The sequence below is a fragment of the Salmo salar genome, chromosome ssa05 (genome assembly GCF_905237065.1).
Source record: "Salmo salar chromosome ssa05, Ssal_v3.1, whole genome shotgun sequence".
In the NCBI taxonomy this organism is placed as follows: Eukaryota; Metazoa; Chordata; class Actinopteri; order Salmoniformes; family Salmonidae; genus Salmo; species Salmo salar.
The window spans coordinates 53,649,298-53,665,525 of record NC_059446.1 but is presented as its reverse complement, the minus strand read 5'-3'; the positions used below and the strand labels follow the sequence as shown (position 1 = coordinate 53,665,525).

General features: G+C 42.6%; 1 pseudogene; it reads right to left on the bottom strand.

The window, feature by feature from the left end:
* Positions 1–1,296: 1,296 nt before the first annotated feature.
* On the bottom strand, positions 1,297–13,999 carry LOC106604998 (granulocyte colony-stimulating factor receptor-like; annotated as a pseudogene).
* Positions 14,000–16,228: the final 2,229 nt, after the last annotated feature.

Genomic DNA, 16,228 nt, shown 5'->3' with positions numbered 1-16,228 from the left:
GTGTGCAGGAAAACAAGACAAAACAACTGGAAAATGAAAGGTGGAGCGGCGATGGCTAGAAGACTGGTGACGTCGACCGCCAAACGCTACCCGAACAAGGAGGGACTGACTTCGGCAGAAGTCGTGACAGTGTGTGGTCTCAAATAGAGTAGGCTATAACCTATGCACGGAGCAGTTATCTTTCCAAGGAAATGTCCTTCCTAAATAGGCTTATGATTAGGCTATAGTTTACTACATTGCCTAGAAATAGGCCTAAATATTTATTTCCCATATTTCTTTGTCTGAAAATCTTCCCACTCCTAAAAGGTAGGCTTTATAAATACCTCAAGAGAAAGTACAAGTCTCTCCAACTCTGCTCTCTTCAAACCTCATCTAGCATATTGGCTGATATGGCCCTGTAATACAATATAAGGGCCATGTGAGAACTTCTGTTAATTTAACCTCTTTCTTAAGTTATTTTTGCTCATTTGATATTGCCTATAGGGCGCAAAATTGCTGAGACCATGGCTGGGTTTGGGACCAGTTCTTCTGGTAGGGGGTGGGAGTTGGACAGAAAGCCAGCCAGTGCAGGTGGGAGTGGGATGACGAGATCATTCCCACAGACCTCTACTGTGCACCATGACAGTGAAGCATTTAACCTGAGAGCTGTTTGTTACTGTGTCAGTGTGAAAAGTAGATCATTAGCTAGGGAAACTGACAGATCAGTGATGTTTCATTGCCAAAAAATAAATAAAACTCACATTGCACTGAAAAAAACTTGCCTTCCCAACTGCTCAGAGGAATCCTCATGGTCCTAAAGTACACCGTTGCCATTCTTTTGTATCACATTTGCAATGATAGAATTGGGGGGGACAAAAATGATATTTCAAAATGTGGGGGGACATGACCTCCCTGTCCCCAGTGAAAGTTGCACCCCTGTGCATGGGAATACTTGGGAAAAGATTTCCAAATTAAAATCACGTGGAGCTGATTTTCTGCTGTTTTTACAGTCTAATGTCCAACAATGAAAATGTAATTTTTTAAAATTAAAAACATTTTTTTGCTCAAACTTGGGGCGCCAAATAAAACCAACCGTGGCCCACATTTGGCACACGGGCCACCAGTTGGGGATCCCTGCCTTAGAAGCTTAGACATAAAGGAATGTATATGAAAACAGCATACACTAACTGTACAGGACAATTTATTGGTGCCTCTGTATTAGCATTAGAAATGACAATATGTTTAGAGTTGTATGTATTGATCAGACATTTACTTGATTTACAACAGACCAGAAGAGACAAAATATTGATCAACATGAACACTCATAAAAAATAAAACTTTATTAATTACACTTTTTCAATGCACTTTTTTGTAGCACTAACATTCACACAGTATAGAGAGATGCTACAGGTACAGCACACTAGATGTTGTATCTCTGTCTTGAAAACATAATTGGTGTTGAACATGTATCTGCCATTCTGTGACAAACATCTCACATATCTTGCATACATTTCAAAATCTCAATACCACTGATTAGGTTTCACTTTGAACATCATTCATTGCCAAAGCCCTAATCAAAGGAAAGTCATCCCAAAGAGTGCATAACTCTCCCTTTCCTGGGCTGTCATCCTGACATTCTCTAAAGGAAACTTGCTCCCCAGATGTCCCACGGACGGGAACATTCTGGTACTCCTTTGGGCTAGAGGGCTCCTCGAGCTCCACCTCCAGGAGTGGTTGTGTGGACTCTGAGCGCAGGTAGACATGGGATTGGCTTGGTGGCCGAATTGAGTACGGGCTATCACAGACCACAGTGGCATACGGAACAGAGTGTTGGTGTGACCCTAAGTAGCTAGGGCTGAGGGCATGGGGGGAGCCACATATGGACTTGCCCAGGTCACTGGTGCCACTGCAGCGGCACCAGGGGTCATCGGTGATCTCGCCACCCCTCTTCTCGAGACCCTTCTTGGGCAGGTCCAGGAGGCTGAGATGGGAGAGATAGACCAGGCTGGATTCCTGCATGTCCTGAACAGGGGGAATATCCTTCAAAGAGAAAAAGAAACATGCATCTCCTTGGTCAAACCACAGAAACATTAAATAGAATAGATGCATAAATGCCTAGAAGATTAGTAAACCTTCTGCTTAGGGATTACCAACACACACTGAATACATGCTTTGTCATGATAATCCGAATACTGCACCTGCATTGAATCCAACGTGGTCCAGCTCTTGATGCTGCTGTTGGCAGGGTCAGGGATCTTGGGCCAAAAGCACATTTTCAACCTTCAGATGGGTACAGAAACTTGTATTGTTTTTAAATAGCACAAACACACAAGTATTTACTGACATGAAGTCAATGTTGAGTTCTCACCGTTCATGTGTTGAGAAGCAGGTGTCATGACGTTGGCCTCTGAGTACAGGGAGGACAGTTGACCCCCTCCCCCTTGCACCATCCCCCAACCTACCTCCCCCCCACCCAGGCCCTGTGTGAAGGGGTTGTAAAAACTCTAAGAGGAGAATCTCTTGCCACATGGCCCATAGAGAGACACAGGAAATTCTTCCAACTCACAGAATTGGGGAGCCAAGCGACATTTGTGTTCTGGAGAAGGTATGGAAGACTGGTGAAGAATCCAGCTACGAACTGGTCCGCTTGGTACAATTTTGTGATACTCAGAAGAGACAATATAGCCATATTACCATAAAACTGTATATATAATAGCCTCAGCGATGGGACTTGCATCCAAATGGTTGTATAGAATGTATTAATAAGGATAAAGCTATTTGTAATACATTGAGATGCTATGTACTGATGTTAATGTGATAGAATTGTATTTCTGTACCAAGCTTAACTCAGTCATCGGCACGCCCCCAGGGACAAAGACAGGACCAGGCGTCATGTGACAAGCCTGTTCTATGTTCACTATAAAACCCACCCTGATTTACATTTCTTGAGACCAGGCCTCCACTCCATTGCGAGTTGGCCAATAGGTTTGACCATCCAATTCCGCTACTGAAAGTGAACTATACCACGTGGTTAACTTTTAGACCATTGATACCGACAGAATAAGAACAAGTCTTTGATATGAATTAATAGTCTGCAGCTAGAAATTATATCATTGAACGCGAAGACCGACGAAACATCCATTCTATGACGACATTAATGAATGTCGCTTTGAAAGATCCATTCTAATCGAGAGAGAGAGAGAGAGAGAGAGAGAGAGAGAGAGAGAGAGAGAGAACTCCAACAGAACGACGCTTCAACAAGGATCCCGACGACACACTGAGCGTAAATATATATTGATTGCAGTTGTTCCCGAATGAGTGAGCGTTCATGTGCAAAGGATTAGCATATCAATTGTTAATATTAATGAACTCTGTGACCTTTTATGACCCATTGTTCTACAAGACACCAGCCAGGCCTGTTTAGACCACTAGGGCACATTACTCTACCAATTCTTTGTGATGATAATTACTGTTTGTATACTTTCTGTGAATTACTTAGTTTAGTAAATAAATGATTTTAAGACAATTGATGTATGGATGATTTTAGTAAAGACTGGGTTTGTGCAGATACAACAATTTACGACGTTTGGAATGAGACTGGACGCGAGGTAAAATACACCATTTAAACCAGAAGATAATCGGCCTATACTATAATAGAATATAATATATAATGTTATAATATAGGAAAGTTATATTAGGAAAATTATAACTTTGTAATCTGAATATTTTCCTTGGTGCCCCGATCTCCTAGTTAATTACAATTCAACGATTATTCAGTTTAATTGTGTGATAATAATTACAGGGAGTTAATTGATAAACATGTCTTCAGTTTAATGGTACCCCAAAGACACGACACAGGCCAGAACTGAGATAATGATGAGCAATGACAGCCCAACACCAGAGGAAATAACTATCAAGATGATCCTCTCCACCCTCTCCGAGTTGGGCATCTCCGGCGCGGCCCACGCTTGGATTGCGTCCTACCTGACAGGTCGCTCCTACCAGGTGGCGTGGCGAGAATCTGTCTCCGCACCATGCGCTCTCACCACTGGTGTCCCCCAGGGCTCTGTTCTAGGCCCTCTCCTATTCTCGCTATACACCAAGTCACTTGGCTCTGTCATATCCTCACATGGTCTCTCCTATCATTGCTATGCAGACGACACACAATTAATCTTCTCCTTTCCCCCTTCTGATAACCAGGCGGCGAATCGCATCTCTGCATGTCTGGCAGACATATCAGTGTGGATGACGGATCACCACCTCAAGCTGAACCTCGGCAAGACGGAGCTGCTCTTCCTCCCGGGGAAGGACTGCCCGTTCCATGATCTCGCCATCACGGTTGACAACTCCCTTGTGTCCTCCTCCCAGAGTGCTAAGAACCTTGGCGTGATCAAGGCGGTGACCCGATCCTGTAGGTTCATGCTCTACAACATTCGCAGAGTACGACCCTGCCTCACACAGGAAGCGGCGCAGGTCCTAATCCAGGCACTTGTCATCTCCCGTCTGGATTACTGCAACTCGCTGTTGGCTGGGCTCCCTGCCTGTGCCATTAAACCCCTACAACTCATCCAGAACGCCGCAGCCTGTCTGGTGTTCAACCTTCCCAAGTTCTCTCACGTCACCCCGCTCCTCCGCTCTCTCCACTGGCTTCCAGTTGAAGCTCGCATCCGCTACAAGACCATGGTGCTTGCCTACGGAGCTGTGAGGGGAACGGCACCTCCATACCTTCAGGCTCTGATCAGGCCCTACACCCAAACAAGGGCACTGCGTTCATCCACCTCTGGCCTGCTGGCCCCCCTACCTCTGAGGAAGCACGGTTCCCGCTCAGCCCAGTCCAAACTGTTCGCTGCTCTGGCACCCCAATGGTGGAACAAGCTCCCTCACGACGCCAGGACAGCGGAGTCAATCACCACCTTCCGGAGACACCTGAAACCCCACCTCTTTAAGGAATACCTGGGATAGGATAAAGTAATCCTTCTAACCCCCCCCCTTAAAAGATTTAGATGCACTATTGTAAAGTGGTTGTTCCACTGGATATCATAAGGTGAATGCACCAATTTGTAAGTCGCTCTGGATAAGAGCGTCTGCTAAATGACTTAAATGTAAATGTAAATAGCAAAGGCATCTGAAAATATATGTATTTAGATTTAGGATATATGTTTTAGACAATTTCCAGATGCAGTATCTGACCCCACATAGGGTGGAGCGCCATGAGTTTGGCAAGCGAGACTAGTCCTCAAATAACACTGCATACTACTTTTATTTAAAAGCACTTTACTCTTATTGACAACATTCTAATACCAACCCATTGGTTCAGTTGAGGGTAACCTTTGATCCGTTCAGACTCCCGCCACCTGTGCTAACCATAATAAAGGCTTTGTATGAGGATGAAGGGCTGAGCTCTCTTAGAACCACCCTCCTCTTTCCCAGCTCAGCAGTCACAACTGTAAAAGAGGGACACAGCAACTGCAGTATGAATTTACATGTTTATTTATTTAACCAGGCGAGTCAGTTGGGAATAAAAACTGGGAACACTTTATTTGGATAGTTAGTCCATCTGTAGATGCTCCACTATCTAACCTTAACCCTAGCTCTAACCCTAACTTTAACCATTATCCTAACCCTAAACTTAACCCTTACCCTAACCCTTATTCTAAACCTAACCATAACCTTAGAAAGCAGTCGCTTATCAACAGGAAGTTTGTTGATAGTATGACCATCTGTAGAGCATCTAGACTATCCATATACAGTGTGACCTAAATACTTATTTACAATGACAGCCTGGCAAAATAAGGCTTTTGTATGAACTTTCAGTCATCTATAGTTGTATCATCAACAGCATCACAATACGCATCTTTCCACCTTTGGTGTTTCCCCGCTCATCCCAGTAGAAGACCTGGTAGCTCTGCACGATCCCATTCCTCTGGCATAGTGTAATTTCCTCCCAGGTAAGCTCAATACGAGAATGCAACGTCTCCCTCACCCTCAGATTTGGGGCGGCAGATGGGGCTGCCGTAAACAAAGAACATTGAGGACTATATGGATTAAATGGCAATAAAAGTAGTGGCGATTACCATATCAATTATATAATGTCATAAACCTAACAGCGTTCTGATTTGTTGGTATTGTCATGCTGACAAAGAGCTATAATGTAGGTGTTTGATATAAATAGAATAGAATAAGCTTATAGTAATGCTGGTAGAAGTATGCAGAGGTGTAATTTGCTCTATGTCTCCAATAGAGGGAAGCATTGTACCACCTTTCATCAGTGTGCTTTGCAGCTGATTCGCACCTGATTGACTCAAAGGAAGCCTGCAACACCTCCTTTGATATCGTAAAGATCTTACAAAGTCCAAGGTGTAAGGGTTAGTGTTTACCGACTCACCCTTTTGTCTAGAGTACGCCTCGCCGGTTTGAGGAAGGCCAATTCCGTCCTTATACCTAGGATACAGAGAGATCCCATAGGGATTGTATGGCTCGATGCTCTCTGTAGATAAGAAGAAAGAGATAACAGTGGATCCAAGTCCTTAATTATTAAGCTCATAGCATGTGGACAAATCCTGCAAAGAAAAAGTCTGCACAGATCAACTCAAACAACAAACTAGAGAACACACTCACAAGCTGATACACTCACAAGCTTAAAACGTTACTGTCCCTGCAGATAAATTCATTGTGCAGCCAGGAGAATTGTATATAAAAGAAGTACATAGTCCTCCAACAAACTTCTAACACAGAACTAGAGACACATGACAGGTGAATGAAACCACAGTATGTATGTATACCTTATAACTGACATAAACCATACCTGATATTAGAGTGCTGGATTGATTCCTGTCAATGTGGTCAAACAAGATGAGGGAAGGGTCCATTTTCCACAATGGCCTCCACTCCACCACATAGCCTGTGACACTGGATGAATGTATGCTTGTCCACTGGACCAGTAGTGATCTCTCATCATGAGGAAGGACATTGACGTCAGAGACTGCTGCCAGAACTGGGGACAGATGCCGATATTTACCACACAATATGTCACAGGTAAGCTTGAAGACACAGATTGATTCTCAAATGACATCATATTCCCTGTATAGTGCACATAGGACTCAAAAGTAGTGCACTAAATAGAGAATAGGGTGTTTGGGACGCTGTCATAACACACAGCTTATACATATATTCTGATTTCTGAATTGACCCCTAGCCTAGATCAGAGGATTGCATAGGTGTAAGAAATATGGTGACATTTCCACCCAGCCAATCAGATGAAGCTATTACCATAATGCTGATACATATGCAGTAGACAGTGGACTAATGAACAAAATGCTAAAAGATTGTGTATAAAGAGATATTTTACTCAAACTAATAATTAAGATTTACCTCTGTGTTGGAACACTTCCACCTCAGTAGGGCTGGATGTCCCTGCAGCGTTCCCAGCACTGAGGAACACTTTCCTTGCCCCCCTGGGAAGCTGGAAAACACAGTGGCTATCCAATGTGACGCACAACTGTCCCTTTTTCGTGGGTTGTCTCTGGCGCGAGACAACATAGGACAGGATCTTGCCATTGGCATGGAACTGCTTCGATGGCTACAAAAGGAAGAAAGGAGATGAATGAGGAAAGGCAAGTTGTGTACCACGATCACAGGAAATATTAAAGTTTGTGATGTGTCAAATTTGAGTGGGTTCTGTGTGTCGTTCTTACCTTCCAAAACAAGTATACACTGAGATGGTTTTGCCTCTGCTCCCTAGATACCTTCATCCAGGAGTCGAGTCGTCCGGTGGGAGCTGAAAAGAAGCAGAAGTGTCCATTTTGAAACTCATCAAATGTTTGTGCCTCTCAGTTGTGTGAGGAGAATTCTTCCAGACTAGACAGGTGTAGGCTAGAAATTCACTTCCAAAGAGCTAGTAAAATACATAGTCAATACATACATTCTACCAGAGCTGTAAAAAGTGGGATAGAAAATGTGGGACATTTCATTAGCATAGAGTGAAAAGTAAACCCAATGAACGGAACAATAAGAAATAGATTAAAATATTTGTACCATGGGAGTGATAAGTGACATTACATTAAACAGAATTGATGCAGGACATACCCCTGCAGTATTGCTGTTACTCCATTCGCTCCATGGACTCTGGTGATACCTGACCCGTATCTGGATGTGGTACTCTGTCCCGTGGAGCATTAAGCGGGGCACTGGGACCTAACACACATGCACGCGTGCGCACGCACACACAAACATACATATACACACACTCACAGTAATGTAATAATATTTATGGTTACCTAGTACAGTTGGTATGATAATGTATTGTTAATGTTGTTTAATCAAAATCATTTTTGTTCAAATGGTTGCAATATGTGGATACTTAGGAAATGGACATTCTCTTACTGGTCCTTCACTCCACTGCTTGCTGTTTGCTGTTTTCAGTTGCACCTCCAAGGTCACAATGGTCACCCACGCTTGCTGTTCAGAGAGACCCCAGCTGAGCCTTAGGCAGCCATACCTGTTTGGCTCTGCTTGGACCTTCAGAACTTTTGGAGGGTCAAACTTGGCTGCAATATGAGAGTTATATTAGAACTCCTATGATGTGAAAAGCTTAATCTCAATACAATGCCACAAAGTACTCGTACATAAGGCTTTGTCTTTTAGGTTTAAAGAATGCAGTGAGCTTCAGAATAACAATCTTTACAGTGTCTGTACTAAGACAGCTTCAGAGTCACAAGTGACACCAAGTCCGTGTGACTGAGGCTGTCCTAATATGGACACCATCTCCTGTAAATCACAGTCCAAATCACTACTTCCTTACCTGACTCCATTGGCTCCAGAAGCAAAGGTGTTGAGGTGGCTTGACCCAAGGCATTCACCGCCTTGACATATATTTCTATCTCTGAGAAGAGAACAAAACCGGTACGTGGTATACTGTAGTGATGTACCCCTGGCGGCAGCACGTAAGTGTTGCTCTCTGGTAAATCCCTGTTTAGATGAAGAAAGAATACAACTTCTTGAGCAAATAACAGTTATGCATCTTCCCCTTTAAGTTCTTTGGATAACCTCCACACCTATGCATAGTGATATTAGTAGGTTGCCACAGAAACCATCTTGGAAGTAACATCTAAACTGGTTCTCTTTGGATAACCACCACACATATGCAGGCATTTATAGTACAGTGGCCCTAACTGGCAAAGTAGCTAGATTGTCCAAGAAAGCATTTAATAAATAGCATCGTAATTACAATATACACTTACATTTGACATGTAAATGTAAATTTAAAAAATACAACAGATTCACTTGTTCTCCACCAATAGCTACTTGTTACCTGATCTCAGTGTAAAGAGTGTACTGTGTGGGCAGGTGGGTGTCCTGTCCTGGGTCTCATTGGCATGAGAGGGTTTCCAGTTTGGTAAGGTTAGTGAGTTAGCTAAGGTTCTGTGGTGCTGGGGGTGGAACTATAGAAATAACAATTATTGGGGTGAGCAAAACAATGTTAAAGTTAGTTAGCGCTCACCCCTCAGAGCCTGGGGGGTTCCTGCCTTTCTAGGGAGTTTTTCTTAGCCACCGTGCTTCTACATCTTATTGCATGCTGTTTGGGGTTTTAGACTGGGTTTCTGTATAAGCACTTTGTGACATCTGCTGAGGTAAAAAGAGCTTTAAAATTACATTTAATTTGATTTTGGATCAGCAGCTGATAAAATCTTCAGAACTACATTACAGAACTGTTTATTATCAGTTCAGGTTTTTATTCTTTATCTGAGGTGAAGAGCATGTTTAAAACATGTAAAGATAGACTCAGCGACATGAAGTAGATGCAGAAAGTAAACAGCATTGTGGGTCAATTTCCGCAATAACTAAGACGCTCAACTTCACAGCTGTTTTGGTCCTGTGGGTACCACGCTATAACAGCGTGAGGCGAACCCGTAGATACTGTTTGTGACCGTGTGAGAGCGAAGTCTTGCATCTCGCTCATCTCAATATCCACTGAGTCTACCTTTAAAAATATTTTAATTTATTCTTAATTTATGCTCAGTACACTTAGATTTCTCAGAACTGCTCCTTGAAATGAAAGTACAGCATGTTCAATACTTGATGTTGGAAAACCAGGGAGGTGTGGCAATGCAAGACAGACCTGCATTTTTTCATTCCAACATGATTTTTTTTTAAAATAAAATAAAGAAATGTCATTCTTTACCATGGTCCCATCTGTAATCTTTTTTATGTGGGGTAAGGGATATCCCTTACTATGAATGATAATGGAGCTATTGTCGACTATACATACAGCACACCACTGAACAGGGATAAACAAAGAAACAAAAAAAATCTCTCTCACATCCAGCTCTTATCTCCACTGCTCCTACGATCTGGCACGGGAAGGTGTGGAGGACACAGCACGTGAGATATCCACTGGTGTCCGTGAAGCTAGGTATAAACACTGTTGAGTTCCAGCCACTCTGATTGGCCACAGAATATAAAACTGTGGAGATCCAGCCACTTTCATTGGCCGCTGCAGTGTTTCTACCATACTCATTGGCTGCTGCAGAACTGCTGGGAATAAGGCGTTGGTTGAGGTGCCAGACAATGTGAACGGCTTGTCCCTTTATGAGGGGGCAGTCATCTCTGATGACACAAGAGGCAGTCACCGGTGACCCCAAGGTCACCACAGGGGTGGAGGTGTGTACCCGCACAGATGGAGACGTGTGAACCTCTGTCAGGAAAGGAAAGAGAGCCAAGAGCAGATCAATGCATCAGCAACATTGAGGGAGGTGGAAAAAGGGCTCTTTAAGCCACCAAATAAATGAGTTATTGTGAGATACAGCTCCATATTTCTTGTCTATATTCCCATGTCTCAGTGAAACTGAAATTACATTGATATTTTCAAGATTTCTATTTAAAAACAACATTTTTAAGACAATGGGATGTGAAATGTCTATTCTATTGTCTTTGCTACTGCTGCAAGGTGTTGCCATTTAGAGAAGGTTATTTATTACAAAGACAGCACTCACCATCTTTCGTTCCATTCACAAATTCCAGCAGCAGCGTGGCAAACATTGTAATCCAGGCTGATGCCATGGTGATACAAACCTGTGAGAGGGGAAGATGTGAAATGAGTGATTTTGAAGAAGAAAGGGTACATTACATTCAATGGAATCAAAACAACATTTGAAATTCCGGGGCTCTTATTGATGTACAACAGTGTATAAATAGCAATGGAAATGATAATGACTATATTTTTTCAAACCTGAACATACTGTTTGACACTACAAGCTGACATGAGTGAAGATGCATCATACACAACTGACACACGGAAATTACGAGGGGAAAAAAAGATTAGACAGCTGTCTATAACAAACAAACAAACAAACACTGGGATACTCACAATTCCACAGTCATAGGAAATGTGTTAATGACTTAAAGACTTTGATTCTAAAGTCTAAAGATGAGAGTGCACCAGTCACCAATGGCCATCAGTTAATTCCCTCAGGTCATGCTTGTGTCTCCATATGTTCTGTGAGGAAAAAGAAAGGATGGTTATTTCCTGTCTGTCATGTGGGACTGTCCCCTTCTGGGAGTTGACTGGGGGCTTCTGGGTTGTATTCAGGTACACTCTACATTTGGGACGCACCCCATGTAGTGGATGCATGATTCGAGGCCTTTGAAGTCTTCTTCTATTTACTGCTTATCAGCTGTCTGCATAAAGGCCTCCACTTCGCTCTTCCTCCTTTACAGTGTTTCGCCTTATTATTGCAGGGCGCTAATTGCCTTCGGCTCCTAAATGTGCCTTGCTGCCTTGAGAGAAAGAGAAAGTGACAAAGAGAGAGAGAGAGAGAGAGAGAGAGTGACAGACAGAGAGTGAGAGAGAGAACGAGAGAGCGAGAGCAAGATGGACAGAAAAAAAGTTTTTACATTTGAACGCATATGAGAATGCCAATTTCCTATTTTCCATTAAAGGAAAGCAGGGTTATGATATATTTTCCTTCTAGAGGCTAACTTATCAGTGTAATACAAATGTCAGAATGTTCAATAAACAAGATTAACTTATGTAAAAGTTTGAGTACCTTTAGATGCCATGGTTATAGGCATTCCATAGAATGGTTGGATTTTATAATGTCGTTTATGGGGTGGACTTTTGTGCTCTAAAAGGTTGTTTCTCAAACTACCTATAATGGCACATTATTCTCACAAAAGCATCTTACTGTTTCAGAGTGATTTTGACACCCTTGGTTGTGTAATGGATGTGTGATAAAGATAGAATAGAGTCGAGAACAATATTTCAACATGTTCTATACCTTGTTCCTCTGTCTCGCCTTAAACGTGTTATTCTCTTAAGCCATTGTGGTAAATGTTACAACAGTCCCTCTTTCTCAATTAGGCAATATCCTCTAACAGGGTAAGAAAGTTAAAGCTATGACTAAATCTTCAATTGTCCTTTTAGTTCATTTGGTGATCAGATCAGAGATATGTACAAATCCTTATTTGACAATCTGTCCATTCATTTTCCATTAGAGGTATCTTCTTTGCTGGAACGTGACCTGAGACACTAGACCTCTCAATCAGTAATAATTTGTCATAAAAACAAAAGAGCAGAAAGAGGAAAATAATCTCTTTCACATCGTCTTTAGCATATATTCACTGCACATAAACATATTATACCTATCCCAGAATGAGAGATATAGTTTTTTCCATTAATATTCCAAAAGAGTATAAGCAGTATGAGTGCAGATAGTGATCAGCTATTAGTGCCAAAATTGTTGTATAATTGTTACATTAAAACTGAAGAGGTCATGACGTCAGTTTGGATTCAAAACATTTCAAGTTAGATACAAATACTGATGACATAATACACTAAATCATATTCAATTACCAATAAGTAAATAATTTGACATATCCACACAGTTGAACAGGGAGATTCAATTTCCTAATTGGAGCTTCTCAAACTCACTCACTCACCAATAACAGATATTGTGATCTGTTCCCCCATCTCTTCTGTTAGATTCAGGTGAATCAGAAGGAAAGGCTTGGTAGGTAGAGTGATTCAGAGATAAAGAAAATCAATTAGAGAGCAACACCACTCACCACACAGCCCCAGCACCCAGAAAGACTTTCATCAGACTCTGGTGTAGATAGGATCAGATGGAACAGTGGCGGAATGGAGCTCAGGTTTCAGGGCCACTTGAATTGAACAGCCAGCCACATCCTTATTTTGAATTCACCATATACAGGAAAGATAACATGACGTGGGGTGGTGGGGCCCATAACAGTAGAGATAGGGAAGTCAAGTTAAACGTCTTGAGATTGCTCATTAAGTTATCTTGGAAACCCAGAAAAATCGCACGTAATTGAGTCAGATGCTTGATGTTACGTGCGTTTGTCCACAAGAGATTAATACATTTGTCAAACTATTTGAAATAAAGATTATTATTATATTTTAAGTTTGAATATTTCGGATTTTCACATTTGGAGGATCATAGGTGTCAATTGTCACTGTCCTCTTCAAAGAAAGACAAGCTAATCCAACTCTTGTGGAGGACAAAATTAACATTTTAGAGCTGGAAAGTAAAGACTGTCAAATTGATATCATTGATTATTATGTTATCTACAGATTTCCATGCATTACTTGAGAATGTTCTATGAAAGAGCTCAAAACAAAACCATTCTGTAAAATACAGGCATGTAAAAGCACCTCTTAAAGCTTTCTCTGAAGGCAACCATTTTGGGGACCATGAAGTCTTTGAAGAAATGTTTGCGGTGTGGTCGAGTGTTCTGAGAAGGTATGTTTGTTCATCTGTATCAGTGTGTGTTTATCTAAGTTTGACAATATTCCAAAATGTTTGTTTTATTAAGTTATGCCACTTCAATAATGTATTTTTGTTTGTATATTCTGAGTGTTTGGAGAGATGTTGTTCGGGCTCCAAGCATCATATTGAACCTGTCTTCCTAAGCCTAAGGTGATTGTTTTCCGTTGTGTATTCAAATTACAAAACTACACTGCTCAAAAAAATAATGGGAACACTTAAACAACACAATGTAACTCCAAGTCAATCACACTTCTGTGAACTCAAACTGTCCACTTAGGAAGCAACACTGATTGACAATAAATTTCACATGCTGTTGTGCAAATGGAATAGACAACAGGTGGAAATTATAGGCAATTAGCAAGACACCCCCAATAATGGAGTGGTTCTGCAGGTGGTGACCACAGACCACTTCTCAGTTCCTATGCTTCCTGGCTGATGTTTTGGTCACTTTTGAATGCTGGCGGTGCTTTCACTTTAGTGGTAGCATGAGACGGAGTCTACAACCCACACAAGTGGCTCAGGTAGTGCAGCTCATCCAGGATGGCACATCAATGCGAGCTGTGGCAAGAAGGTTTGCTGTGTCTGTCAGCGTAGTGTCCAGAGCATGGAGGCGCTACCAGGAGACAGGGCAGTACATCAGGAGACGTGGAGGAGGCCGTAGGAGGGCAACAACCCAGCAGCAGGACCGCTACCTCCGCCTTTGTGCAAGGAGGAGCAGGAGGAGCACTGCCAGAGCCCTGCAAAATGACCTCCAGCAGGCCACAAATGTGCATGTGTCTGCTCAAACGGTCAGAAACAGACTCCATGAGGGTGGTATGAGTCCCCGACGTCCACAGGTGGGGGTTGTGCTTACAGCCCAACACCGTGCAGGACGTTTGGCATTTGCCAGAGAACACCAAGATTGGCAAATTCGCCACTGGCGCCCTGTGCTCTTCACAGATGAAAGCAGGTTCACACTGAGCACGTGACAGACGTGACAGAGTCTGGAGACGCCGTGGAGAACGTTCTGCTGCCTGCAACATCCTCCAGCATGACCGGTTTGTCGGTGGGTCAGTCATGGTGTGGGGTGGCATTTCTTTGGGAGGCCGCACAGCCCTCCATGTGCTCGCCAGAGGTAGCCTGACTGCCATTAGGTTTCGAGATGAGATCCTCAGACCCCTTGTGAGACCATATGCTGGTGCGGTTGGCCCTGGGTTCCTCCTAATGCAAGACAATGCTAGACCTCATGTGGCTGGAGTGTGTCAGCAGTTCCTGCAAGAGGAAGGCATTGATGCTATGGACTGGCCCGCCCGTTCCCCAGACCTGAATCCAATTGAGCACATCTGGGACATCATGTCTCGCTCCATCCACCAACGCCACGTTGCACCACAGACTGTCCAGGAGTTGGCGGATGCTTTAGTCCAGGTCTGGGAGGAGATCCCTCAGGAGACCATCCGCCACCTCATCAGGAGCATGCCCAGGCGTTGTAGGGAGGTCATACAGGCACGTGGAGGCCACACACACTACTGAGCCTCCTTTTGACTTGTTTTAAGGACATTACATCAAAGTTGGATCAGCCTGTAGTGTTGTTTTCCACTTTAATTTTGAGTGTGACTCCAAATCCATTTACATTTTAGTCATTTAGCAGACGCTCTTATCCAGAGTGACTTACAGTAGTGAATGCATACATTTCATTTCATGCAATTTTTTTTCACATTGATTATTTTTGTGTGATTTTGTTGTCAGCACATTCAACTATGTAAAGAAAAAAGTATTTAATAAGATTATTTCTTTCATTCAGATCTAGGATGTGTTGTTTAAGTGTTCCCTTTATTTTTTTGAGCAGTATATGTGCTTAATTAAAAGGCAGTGGCGGACTGAGAACAGAATCGTCCCCGGCATTTCTAACACACCAGACCAATTTTATTCTTGAGGCCAGGATTTGGCCAGGATAGGGAATTTAGAGATAGGACAATAGTTATCAGCATCTGAGGGATCTCCACCCTTTAGCAGTGGGAGGACATACGCTGATTTCCAAATGCTGGGTTTGGAATTGGTCAAGAGACTCAAGTTGAAAATGTGAGCTACAGGTTCAGTAATAACACCAGCTGCTGTCTTTAAGAGGTAGGGGTCCAGGTTGTCTGGACCTGCAGACTTTTTAGTGTCTATAGCCTTTAGTGCTTTATAGAACTCAGTATAAGAAACAGGCTCAAAGATCAAATGGTTCACATGAGGGCCTATGAGCCTGGGCCCCACCATTATCAAAAACTGAACCAGCAGATATGATGTGCTTGTTAAAAACCCTACAATATTGGTGTTATCCTTCACTTAATTATAATCCATCATTAAAATGGTCAGGAAGGCCAGAGGATACATTAGAACCTGACACTGATTTGATTAGCATCCAGAACTTGGTAGGGTTGTTTAGGTTCTCTGTGACTGCATTTAAATAGTACTCTGATTTGGACTTCCTGATCAATCCTGTG